The 12,326-nt window shown below is 42.1% G+C and overlaps 1 protein-coding gene across 19 annotated transcripts in view; it reads right to left on the minus strand.

Annotated features, from left to right (window-relative positions):
* MAGI2 (membrane associated guanylate kinase, WW and PDZ domain containing 2) overlaps positions 1–12,326 on the minus strand; it is a 618,868-nt gene that overhangs the window by 387,692 nt on the left and 218,850 nt on the right. Inside the window, exon 1 of one of the 19 annotated variants that reach the window (XM_081210615.1) lies at positions 3,533–3,929. The exons of the other annotated variants lie outside the window; for them this stretch is intronic. The gene's annotated coding sequence lies outside the window, so the exon portion shown is untranslated. Of the gene's footprint in view, positions 1–3,532; positions 3,930–12,326 lie in introns of those variants that run through there. 19 annotated transcript variants of the gene reach the window in all.

Below are 12,326 nucleotides of genomic sequence, written 5' to 3' on the forward strand. Positions count from 1 at the left end.
AACTTTACTTAATGGAATCATTTTTTAATTGCTATCTTTGAACATTAAATGTAATAGGAAATGAAAAAGAACATATTAAAGATGGTATTTCCTTCTAACTAGCCTCTCAAATGTCCAAATCTAATGCTAAACACTGCCCCCAACCCAGCATGCAAATGTGAAAGAATGGGAAATGTCTTTTACCAAGTAAACATCTGGAGTGCTGTGACTATTAGAAGTCTTACAGTGCAATCCTATACAACATGTCTACTCAGAAGAAAGTCCCATAACATTCAATGTATAGTACTTACTCCCAGATAATTGTGTCTTGGATTGCAGCCTGAGTTAATATGCCCAGCAAAGCTAATTTGCACATTAGGAAATGGAGAACATGCAACATTTCCTCTTCCATTTCTGGGCAAATGGATTTGGATGGTTCATTCTGCTATAAACAATTCCTCACTGCAACCACATTGGTGATGAACAGAATGTTCTGGGTAGTCAACAATTTGCCCTTGTCTGCCTGCTTTTATTCAGAATGAGCTTGTTCTCAGACACTTTGTTTTTCTGTCTTTTCTTGGGGGCCTGTATTCAGCTTTGTCAAACCCTTCCATACAAAGAGTGCAAATTTGAAAACTAATCTCTGCCTGTGCAGCATTTTCTTTTCATTGTTTACACTTATGAACATACATAGTTGGAAATCAACTGGATTGTCTAGTATCCAAAGCTGCAGCTGCACTGCTCGATGCTCAAACATGGCCAGCTGAAATTAGGCATCTGGAATGCCTTCACAGTTCCAATTATTTAAATGCTGTTTGTAAGGGGTGTGTGATGTTGGCATGACATTATTGTTTCTCTGGTGGCGTAAAGGATGGCTAGTCCTCTTTTTACATTTCCCCACCTTGTAAATTGCATCACTTTCCTCTGAATAGGCCATTTATGATGGTGAAATTATCTACGTTTATAAAAGCATTAATCAGACTGCATGTGTGCACTTAGAGGTCCATTTTCACCATTTTCTCTGATGAACTGGAATCACACTGCACCTTCAGGCTTTTAGTTCTGTGGAAACGAATTGAAACATGCATTGGGGAAGAGTGTTTTGATACATTACACCATTTCTAAACAACCATCTGAAGGGTTGTGCCTTTTATACTGAGTAATTGGCACCACATTTGTGCCACGAGAATAGAAGCTCTGAAAATTACTGCTTGCTTGCTGCCAGTCATGTCTGAAATTGAATAGAAACTATTGCATTTTGTAGCCTCGGTACTGAGTATTCTTTGTGTTTTTATAAAATGCTAATTTCACATTCAAAGATCAATCATCAATTCATCTAGCCACTATTTTTGGATACCATGTCCTCACTACCCATCCCATTTCTCTAGCCCACTCTTTCGCTGGTAGCTATTTATTGTGACACTTTAACTCTTTCTGGGCTCTGCAGGAGTGGGAAGGAGATTCCATTTCCTCTTAAGCCAACTCCAGTACAGCTCAGCAAATCGTATCACACATGGCATTATGGAGGAAAGGGAAGGCAGTCAAGGCTACACCCCCTACCTTTCCCTTCCCTAAACACAGTGCTTTTTATAAGAGCTCTCCTGCTTCTGCTATCCAGAATACATAGACAAAACCAACAACAATGCTTCAGGTTTGCCAGCACTCAATAGCTCTTTGATTCAGTGATTTTCATCAATGAGCCTGTCTTCAAGCAAAATAAAATAAAGAAAGATTTCTCTCTCCCTTCCTCACTGTTTAGTTGTATGCGACCAAGAGCTTTCCCTTTTGAATTCCCTAGCAGCGATGTTATCATAAAAGCATGATTATCCATTCAGAAATTGACCATCTTCTAAGGATTGGTGCTTGTACCTTTCAGCTCCCAGTAAGTGCTGTTTTGCATTTTGTACCCCCACCTTTCCAGTGGGTGGTGCATTATCTAAGCCACGTACATTTTAAACACACTTCTCTTTTCCATTAATACTGTCGGAAGTGGTGCTGTTGGCAGAATTCATACAGCCTGTCTGCAATAAACATTTCCTGTCTACCGAGGCAGTCATATTGCCATGGGTTCCTACTTAAAGGGGGGAGAAAAACGCCCACCAACCTTTCCCACCCCCACCACACTCTTCCTAGCCAAGTATCCCTGACAATACACAGCAGAGGTTTCAAACAAGGAAACTGAAATTAACCAGACAGGCAGCCTCAGCAAAGCACAGTGATTAGAACAAACAATTGCACGGCTACTCAGAGACCATCTTCATGGAACTACAGAAGAGATGTGGAGCCATTTTTCACTAGTATCCAGAGAAAATGTCAGCATGCAGCTGCTCTGTGCACTGTCAGATGCATCCTACTTTGGCCAAAGGGGGGACCCAGATAGTTATCCCTTAAGGAGAAAATTTTAAAGGGCCCATTACAAATCTGATTTACTGGTGTTCTCTTGTGGTGCTTTCTGTTGTGTGTTGCAGATTTCAGTGGGGCATGGAGCTGAATGCCAGCTACCACTAAATGTAAGCTTCTGTATGCATTTCAGGTGGCAGGGATTAAAAACATCCAATATTACCCCAGGACCAGCTCTTTTCCCAATTTACGCCCCCCCCCTCCAGATTACTTCAGAATCAAGCAGAGCATAACCATACAACGGGAGATTTGTATACATGGCTTTCACGAACATTAAAATAAATAACAAAGCCCCAATGCATTCAGATGCAATGCTTTTTTGTTGTTGTTCCAAAAGGCAGAGGCAAAAGGCATGTTCAAGAACAAAAGGAAATCCACCATTCACCATGAAAGGAACACAAATGCATTGAGGTCTGCTAGATATAGCTAGCTTTTATTTTACATGACAACAGTCACACTCAAGCGGACACAGAAGTCTGAAACACCAAATCCTGGCTCTTCCCCAGCTCTAGCTTTTAAGCCACTGGGAACCAGAGTAATTTTTTTAATGGTTTCTCTGCTTTTAATAGCAGCCAGAAAGTGACTCTAAAGGAACAAGCTGATTTTGGCATTGCTGAAGAAGGAAGCCTTCAAAAGTTAACCTCTTGGCCATTCATAAAATGAACAAACAGTCAAAATAAAATTGTCCCTCATTTCCTAATGCTGCCACCTCAAGAAACTCCAAAAAGTCCATTCTTCCTTTGTTGCTAAAGAGCCAATAATCAGTGCATCTGTTTAGCCTTCCTGGCACCCTGGATTGTTCGTTCTTCTGCTTTTTGCTTCCTACATAACAATTATCTGATACTTCCTGAGTGGAAAGGGGTTGGTTGGCCATAAGAACAGCAGAACAGAGCTTTACAGCAAATACCGAACATCCTCTATATAGCTAAGTGAGACTCAGGATCAAGTTTGGGTTCCACATCTGTTCAATTACAGGTAGCGCTACGAATTCCAATTCGGCAATGTGGGATTTAAATGCCCACAGCTGGACCACCCCCTCTCCCTTTAGGTCTCAGCAAACTGAAGCCCTGGCTCCAGGCAGGAATACAGGAAAGGAAGGCAGGAGTGGAGAGAAAAATAAGAGCAGGAAAACCAGGCAGAGCCTTTCGCCTACCTTTCCATGGTCCTCATTCAGCCCGTCTGCCTTCTCCTGGTAGTGAGGCCACCTGTACTGATCCAACCCATTTGTAAGGGAAGAAAATAATCTTCTGGAGAGGGAAGAAGCCTCGGCTGTGCTTGAGAGTTTTCAGCGCGGGTGTCTAGAATTTTCCGCTAAAGCCAGACACAGCAACACAAAACTGCAGCCGAGCGCTTTTGTTTTCTCTCCTCTCTGAAGGCAAGCAGGCAGCAGCAGCAGCAGCAGCTCCGGAGTCTCTCTGTCTCTCTCCCCACCCCCCACCAGCAGCCTAACTCTGCTCTCCTTCAGTCAGGGTCCTTTAAGCATCTGAGCAGTGATGACCTATTCTATGCCCATCTCTCTACCTATTACTCTTGGTTTCCCTCAGATAAAAGAGCACGATGAGGCGGCAGTCAGGTGACCCCTCCTCTCTTAAAAGCAGAAGACACGCCAATAGAGGCTCTGACTTCCTCTTTTCTTTTTTAAGGAGATAAAGGTAGCTCATTTACATTACAAAGCAAGAGGAAAAATATAGCTATAAGGGCTGATAATTAGTGTTTTATCCCACTCTCCCTCACCTCCCTGAAAAATCAATGAAAGATAGCGTCACACGGGGAAAGGATATATAATTAAACTTTTCACTGTTAAGAGCCAGGCATGGACACAGAGGCGTAGTGTGGGCAGGGCGAGGGGGGCCATTGCCCTGGGTGCAGTTTTTGGGGGGTGCATTTTGCTCCTAACACCACCCCTGACAGCCCCACGCCGCTTTGTGAATCTGATCCGGCATGCCAGCCTCACAAAGCAGCGTGGGGCTGGCAGGAGGACACGTGGGGCTGGCAGGAGGGCACCAGGAGGACACAACAGGCAGGCACCCTTCAAATTAGCCCGGTCCGAGTGATTGGAAGGGCAAGTGGCTGCTCTGTTGCATCCTCCTCACATTGCCCACCTCACCCCCAGGTGCCACGAGGACACGCCCCACACTACACTGACAGTATGTTATGCATCACTCTTGCATACAGTCCCTTGTTATTAGAAATGACCACTTCAAGGCAGGCAGGGGGCTTTCTTCATACACTACTATTGGGTAGTGGTTACCACTTCTATTCAGGATATAAATAACATCTGCATACTAAAGTAATTGCATTTTTATTTGTCATATTCTGCCCCTCTCCCAAGTAGCTCGGGGTGGTGTTCCTGGCTCCCTGCTTGAATCCTCAAACACCCTTGTCTGGCAGCTTAGGCTGAGAGGGTGTGACAAGGCAAAGGACACCCAGTGACTATCACGGCTGAGGGCAGATTTGAACCTGGGTCTTCCTGCTCCCTAGTCCAGTATCCTGACCATTATGGTGCCCTAGGAGCACTGGTGAGCTCAAAGTACCCATTTGCAGAGGTGGCTGACAGATACATTTCTGCATGTATCGCTGTGCTGGCCTTGCTTTCTTCCAGTGAGCCTCAGCTGGAGGCCAGTACTTCAACTGTGCTTCTGCACTGGGGGTGATTGAATGATTCAATCATTTCCAAGCAGAGATGCAGCAAAATAATATCCCCTCAGAGGAGCACAGGACTTCTGTTTCTGCAGGAGTTTCTCCTCTGGGTTTCCCAATCCAGAAATATGCCTGGATCAGTACCTTCTGAAGAAACAGAAAAGCAGGGCTCCTTTCAGGGTGGGGAGTGGGAAGAGTCTGAAACCTTAATGGTAAAGCTTTTTTTGCAGTAAGAATAAAGTGCAGTATCAATTTGAATTCAGAAATAGTACACCTCAGCTGCCATAAATCTTGGAATAGTAGTAGTATAGTGGAGGTTGATCATGGGGATGTGAGCTGATTATATGCTGTTGAGCTAGACAACAGTTGTGTAGAAAGTAACCACATAGTGACCGGACTTAACTGGTTGTTATACAAACGTTACAACTGCAGTGTCTGACTGGACAATACCTCTATAGGAATTGTTACTGAGGGAAGCCATACAATGTTCCACCTCACATGGGGTCATGAGAATGAGCCCTTAGTAATGCTACAGCCTAAGATAATGTTATGGTCTTTATACCTTTTCATGTTACAGTAATGGGTCATAGGTTCCTTCTATCAAGTCCCCCTTGATCCCGAAAACTGTAACATGGGAGGGAAAGGTTTAGAAGTGCATCTACATTACATTGCACTACACTTTTAATATATATATCCCACCTTTCTTCCAATGAAATTCAGGCCGCATACAGTAAGCACACAACTTATGCACACTTAATTTGTGTCCATTCAGCTTTATGTGCATGGCAATACTACTACTAATAATAATAATTAATAAATTACAGGGGGTGGAAAGTGAGCAGGAAAGGCTTCCTGTTTCCTGTGTGCCAGGGGATGGACGCCTCTCCCAACACTGTGGAAAGAGACAGATGGAGATAAACAGAAAATGATGGGGGAACAGCATTTTCTGCATTCTCTTTGATTGGAAAAGGAGCCTGGCTCTCACCGGGAGTTTGCCTGGTGGTCTGACACTCGCTTCCCCATGGAATGCAAGGGCAGGCAAAGGCACTGGGTGCATGGAGCACTCCGGCTGCCGCAACCCCCGATCCTGTTCCTGGAAGCACAGGTTACCCTGCTAATTGGGGTTTTTTTAATATAAAAATTGGAGTAAAGTACAGGCGCGTACTAGAGATGATGAGATAAGAAACTGCGAAAATGAACCCAGCTACAAGGATTTAAAAGGTTTGGATTGAGAGGGGATTTTATTCGGTGAAAGAGACAATGGGGGAGGGGAGCCCACAGTTTGCTTATATCCAAGTTTTTCTCTGCATTTATGATACTGCGTGCCTGCACTGGTATGCAAGGGGTTTTTTGTGTGTGTTTTTTAAATCTGTACAAGTGAGGAGGGAAGAAATTGGAATATAAATATGGAATTTGACAAAACTGGAACTGTGTGTATGAGAGAAAGGAACTGAGAGGGAAGAGAGTGGGGAATGCTACACTTTGAAAATATGGAGCAAAGTTCTCCTTAACCTCCATTATCCAAAAAGGAATGTGTTTGAGATAAGGACAATTGTCCATAAGTCAGCGGCAGGGAGGAAAGGTCTACCAGCTGTAGGAATAGAAGTTTTTGGATTAACTATTTGCAGTCTGGATTCAGACCGTTCTTCCTAGGCTGGAAAAATGGCGAAGACAGCTTGTTTATTGGAAGCCAAATCATGGGACAAAGTGATGCAGTGACTTTTGAATAACTGCTTTTCCCAAGGCATGACGGGAACCATCAACAGTTGTAGGAATGAAGGATATAACATCATATATGGATGGGAAAACATCATGGGGGGAAACTGTCACTGCAGGAAAGAATCAGGATTACAGTGTGTTTTTACATGAGTAGAATGAGTGCTTTTATTTAAAATGCATCTCTGGGTTACTTGTGGGGCATAGGAATTTCTTCATTTTTTCCCTTCAAAATATAGTCCAGAAGATCTGAGGGACAGTGGACCGGCCCCCTGCTGAAAAAGTTTGCTGACCCCTGGCTTAGATGGATGGGTGTTCACACTTGTATTTATTCAACGCACACAGTCATGGACACAGCCAGCTAGTCAACAAGAGTTTACAGTGATCTCTGGGACCACTTCTATTGATAGTGGCTGCCAGGCTTGGACTCTCTGCGTTTTCTAGAGGAGAGCCTTCCTGAGCCAGAAGGTAGCTCAGGTAAATGCTGCTTGTTCTGATCTAATGATACTGATCTAATGATGGTTGTGCAAATGTCACAAGATTTGGAAATTCTAGAAAATCAAAGATTATATAAATAAAGGCTTTTTGTGACCAGGTGAGAAGTTTCAGTATGGGTTGCAGCCCAAACAATATAATTATGAAGTACCTTATTGAATCAGACGAAAGGTCCATCTAAACTAGCATTCAATTCCAACAGCAACCATGCAGAGGCCTATGGGGAGCCCAAATCTTAAATAATTAGCAACCAACTATTTTACAATATTTAGTTATTATTAGAACACACATGCAGTTCCACAGAACTAGCTTTCTTAAAGAAAGCAGTGCTCTGATTTCAACAACAGTAGAGCAGACAAATGTTACGAAATTATTCAGGTGCTGTACATTAAATACTCTTTACAGACATCTTTCACAACTATTTGCAACATTTGCAGCACTACTAACCAAAGCAGTGTATTATTTTATGATCATATGCCATCCATAAAATTCCTATAAAAGAATTTATTTGTAACTGATAGCAGCTAAAAGGAGTTTGGAAAAAAATGCACGGTTCTTTTATTACTATTAACATTATTCCTGTTCAAGTTAAATATTTTGAATTTATATTTGCAACATGAAATGACAATAAATGTTGAGTGGCTAAGGCAAGTTTTGTTTGATTTCAGGAATCAAAATATTTCAAATAATGAACTACTCATCCTGGCAATACCTGAGCTCATCCACTGTGATCTTAAGCCTGAGAACATACTGTTGCTGGTTATTGCTCTTAGGGAGTGCTCTTGGGATTGAGATCAACCCTTTAGGAATAATTAATGTAAGGGTGCACTATATTTCCATCCCACTGGTTTGAATAATATCCTGCTAGTTCCTTCTTGTTTTCTTATTTTTCAGAGTTTTGAGTTGAGTAAGGGTGGGGGGTGGTACATATTTTCCGTGAAGAAATCTATGGTTATGTTCACTTTGTAATTCACTACACTCGTTTGGGGGCTTGTAATTATATTTTATTAATAGAAAAAAACAAATAAATAACATGCTGAGGTGGAAAGGAGTCTCAGTGCTTCTAAATTACACTAAGAACAGTGAAACCATGGGAATATATTATTTCTTTAACTTGGTGCCCAAATGTTCCTTTGTACAATTTCACACCATTATAAACAGGGGAAATAAAAGACATCCATCACACTCATTGGAAAACGTTTTGCTGAGATCCAACCAACGTATTGTGCGGTATCATGATATTACACCTCATCCTTTCAGGATCATAATTTTCAACCTGTGACTCACTGACTGGTGAAAATCTCACAGATTAGTTCCTTGTGGAACCAAGTGCAAGCATCTTGCGGTTGGCTAGAATGTTCCATTCCATCTTTCTTTAAGCAATGAAGATGCATCCATTCCTAAGAAAGAAATCCCTGTCATACTCTACTGCTGCTTTATGGGAGAGGTTGTGTGAGCTACTGAATCTTTTTCACATTCTTCAGCTGGGCTCTCAGTAGTTTCAGTATACTTTAAAAGAATAATATACCTCCAGCACAGAATTGTGAGATACTGGGTAATGGGCTTAACTCTGAACATGCAGAAGTTCTTTCTCTCCACTACTCAGCCCAGAACATTATGCATGACTGCTGCTCTAGGTTTGTACACATGTGCACATGCATGTGTGTTTGGCCTATGTTGTGGCTCTTCTAGGAAACTCATTTCAGAGTGGTCATACATGGAAATTCAGAACACAGTAAACCTACTAGCCGCGTGTTGTTGAGCCAGTACTGCCAGACAGTCAGGGGCAGCAGGAAGATCCTAGGCCAACAGGAGCCCATGCCTAAGTAACAGGGCACAAGGTCAACCGCTTCTCTCAAAGGGGTCAAGAGCTAGAAGGAATCCCTCAGCTGCAGGGCTATAAAAGCCCATGCCTGGCTGCAGCCTAGAGCGGAGGCCAATACCTTAGCAGCTGCTCATAGTGCCTTGCATCCAGCCTCTACCTGGAAAGAGCTAACCAAGGTCCTGAACTCCTGCAACTAATCTGTTAAGGCACACCAGCAATGGGCTCTTTTGGTATATTCCAAATGTTAAAGTTTGTTTTCATTGCTTTTACAAGGAACAGCCTATGGTTCATAATACTGAGGATCAGCGTCCTTGTGGCTTCCATTCTGCTGGAATTCACGAAGTATCATTTGTAGGGCATATTTATTACACAATGCCAAACTGCAAATTCCATGAGAGAGAAACTGTTTTTAAAATTATTATTATTTCCTAAAAGCAACCGCAAATCACCATTCGCAGGGTGGGGAGGTGGTTTGGCACAAATGCTATTAGGAATGGAGGGGGAAACACATGGGTACAACATAAGCATTTTACATCCCCCCCCCTACAGTTAATAGTTGCACCAGGAAGGAATGATTTGTATAAGGACAGCTTCAGCTCCAAATCCACAAGCCAAACTGTCTACCCTATGAGTGCTTTTAAGAAAATAGCCTATCAGAAATTTCTTTAGTAACATGTAGTTAAAGGTAAAGGTAAAGGTACCCCTGCCCGTACGGGCCAGTCGTGACCGACTCTGGGGTTGCGCGCCATTCTCACTTAAGAGGCCGGGGGCCAGCGCTGTCCGGAGACACTTCTGGGTCATGTGGCCAGCGTGACGAAGCTGCTCTGGCGAGCCAGCGCAGCACACGGAAATGCCGTTTACCTTCCCGCTATAAAGCGGTACCTATTTATCTACTTGCACTTAGGGGTGTTTTTGAACTGCTAGGTGGGCAGGAGCTGGGACCGAAAGACGGGAGAGCACCCCGCCGCAGGGATTTGAACCACCGACCATACGATCGGCAAGTCCTAGGCACTGAGGTTTTACCCACAGCGCCACCCGCGTCCCTGCAACGTGTAGTTAGGCCCCTAAAATATAATGTATTGTACAATATTTACTGCATTCAGCCAACAAACAGTAAACTGCCTCCTGGGACTGAACTGGAGAGATACTGACTAGCCCAAGTCTAGCCTCCTGTTAGTACATGACTGAGTGGGAATGTCACTTTAGCTCACCTAAGCCCAAATCTAGCATTCAAAGTATCTCACTTTCAGTGACACTCGACTGAGTTACACACCACACCTTCTTATTAATTCTTCTACAAAAGGGAGAGCAGAACAGAATGGTGACAATTGCTTTTATTACACTGCAACGTAATTACTTTAATAAAAGCACACAATTTGATATTGGTATTGTAAAACAAATTAAAATTTCCATCTTGCTCATCTAGCAAGTTCTCACAATGGGTGACCTACATTTGAAAAATGCTTTTCAGTGGGTACACAGATTTTATTTGAAGCTATTATGGGCATGTCCCTCTCCATCTGTGACTGTACGGGGAGGGGTGGAATACACACTTGACAATCTGTTTACAGGACTAGGGAAACTGTATTATTAAGTATGCACAATAACAATGCATTAAGTTAAATATAGTGTAATTTTTCATCCATGTATCAGAATACAGATTGGTCACCATTTTCATAAGCCAGTGGGAATGGAAACAATGTGAAGGACATACAAAATAAATGGCCTCTACCATTTATGTTTTGGAGAAATCCTCCAAACACAACAGACTACTCTGATTCTGAGGACCTCATGCTACAGAGTTTTCACAGCAGACTTGAAGTACAAAGTACGGTTCCACTAAAACTCATGCCCCAAAATGTATCATTTATCTGGAAAAGGTATTTAAAAAGGGTGACTAAGAGGGGGAAGAAAGGCTAAAGTTCTTGGGGATTTTTAGTTCAGGATAAAGATGAACTAGCTGGATTATCTGTATAATCCTGCTAAGGTGTAAGGTTAATTTTGCCATATATCTAGTGAAAATTGTGGCAGGACGTCAAGTTTTTCACATGTTCTCACACATCAATGAGTGGCTCCCAGATGGCAGAGCATTCATATAAATGATCCAAACATATGGCAACATATTACATAGAATCTCTCTCCTACTAGGGTGTTGATTTTTGTGGGGGAAGACCCTGCAATCAGCCCTAGTCACATTTAAACATTCTCCTAGCTGCACAGGTGTATTCCTTGTGCCTGGGAGAACATGTAAAGGTCACAATACTGTAATAGAAAAGTGGTCTATGTCATATTAACACATAGTATTTTAAAATTAATTTTAGTGGTTAGGTTAACACAATATGTAATCCCTACATTTCCACTTTTCCATTTGTGGTTACAGCTGTCAACAGTGTTGATAAATCAAACACATCTTTAATTAGGTGCATTTCCCATTACGGCCTGTGGATTTATTGATCTTGCTTTTTCTAATAGCCCAGGAATCTGCATTAAAATGGATTCAGTTAAAAACAGCTCACTTACAAATTAGATATTTTACTCTCTGGATGAATGAATGTTTAAATCCAATCAATTCCAGCAATGTTTAATTGCTAAAGAACACAGATGAATTTTCTGCTAATAATGCTGATGTGACCATTCAAGAACTGCCTTTCTGGCAGATTTTGCCTAGCATGTCCAGCATAGCTCTGGATGCTAATAGACTACCCAGTCATGAGGATAGATAGTAGATTACTGCATGTACAGAACTCTCTCTGTAATTTTCAGGCAGGTGATCTGGGAATTGAAATTGTAATAATTAACACTAATATGTTTTGCTCTCCCTCTGGCAAATAAGCGAAGCACACCCACGTGCGCACGCCTAACAGAATCAGTGATTAACTTAGCATTAGCTCTAGAAAAGTAACATTGCACTGACGCAGCTTGCTTTGTCTCTGAGAGTTTGAGGGCCCATAATAAGATGGGTTTAATAATAAAAAGCAGACACTGCATTGTACCCGGAGTGTGAGTATTGACAGTTACAATAAAAAAAAACACAAAACACCTGCCCACAGCACCTACAAAATCATTTGCTGGAATACACAACTCTATCAGTCTGTGTTTCTATGGCTCACTTCGTTTTCAAACTTGCACTTTTCTCATATCAGCAACAACTTATTATTAATTTGAACTCATTTAACCAAACCTAAATAATTATGTTTCAAGTGTCAACCAATAGTTCATTTAGGATATGAAATACCAAATATTGTTCCCTTAGGGCATTATCAGAAAATAT

This window comes from Podarcis bocagei, assembly GCF_964188305.1.
Source record: "Podarcis bocagei genome assembly, chromosome: 10".
NCBI lineage: Eukaryota > Metazoa > Chordata > Lepidosauria > Squamata > Lacertidae > Podarcis > Podarcis bocagei.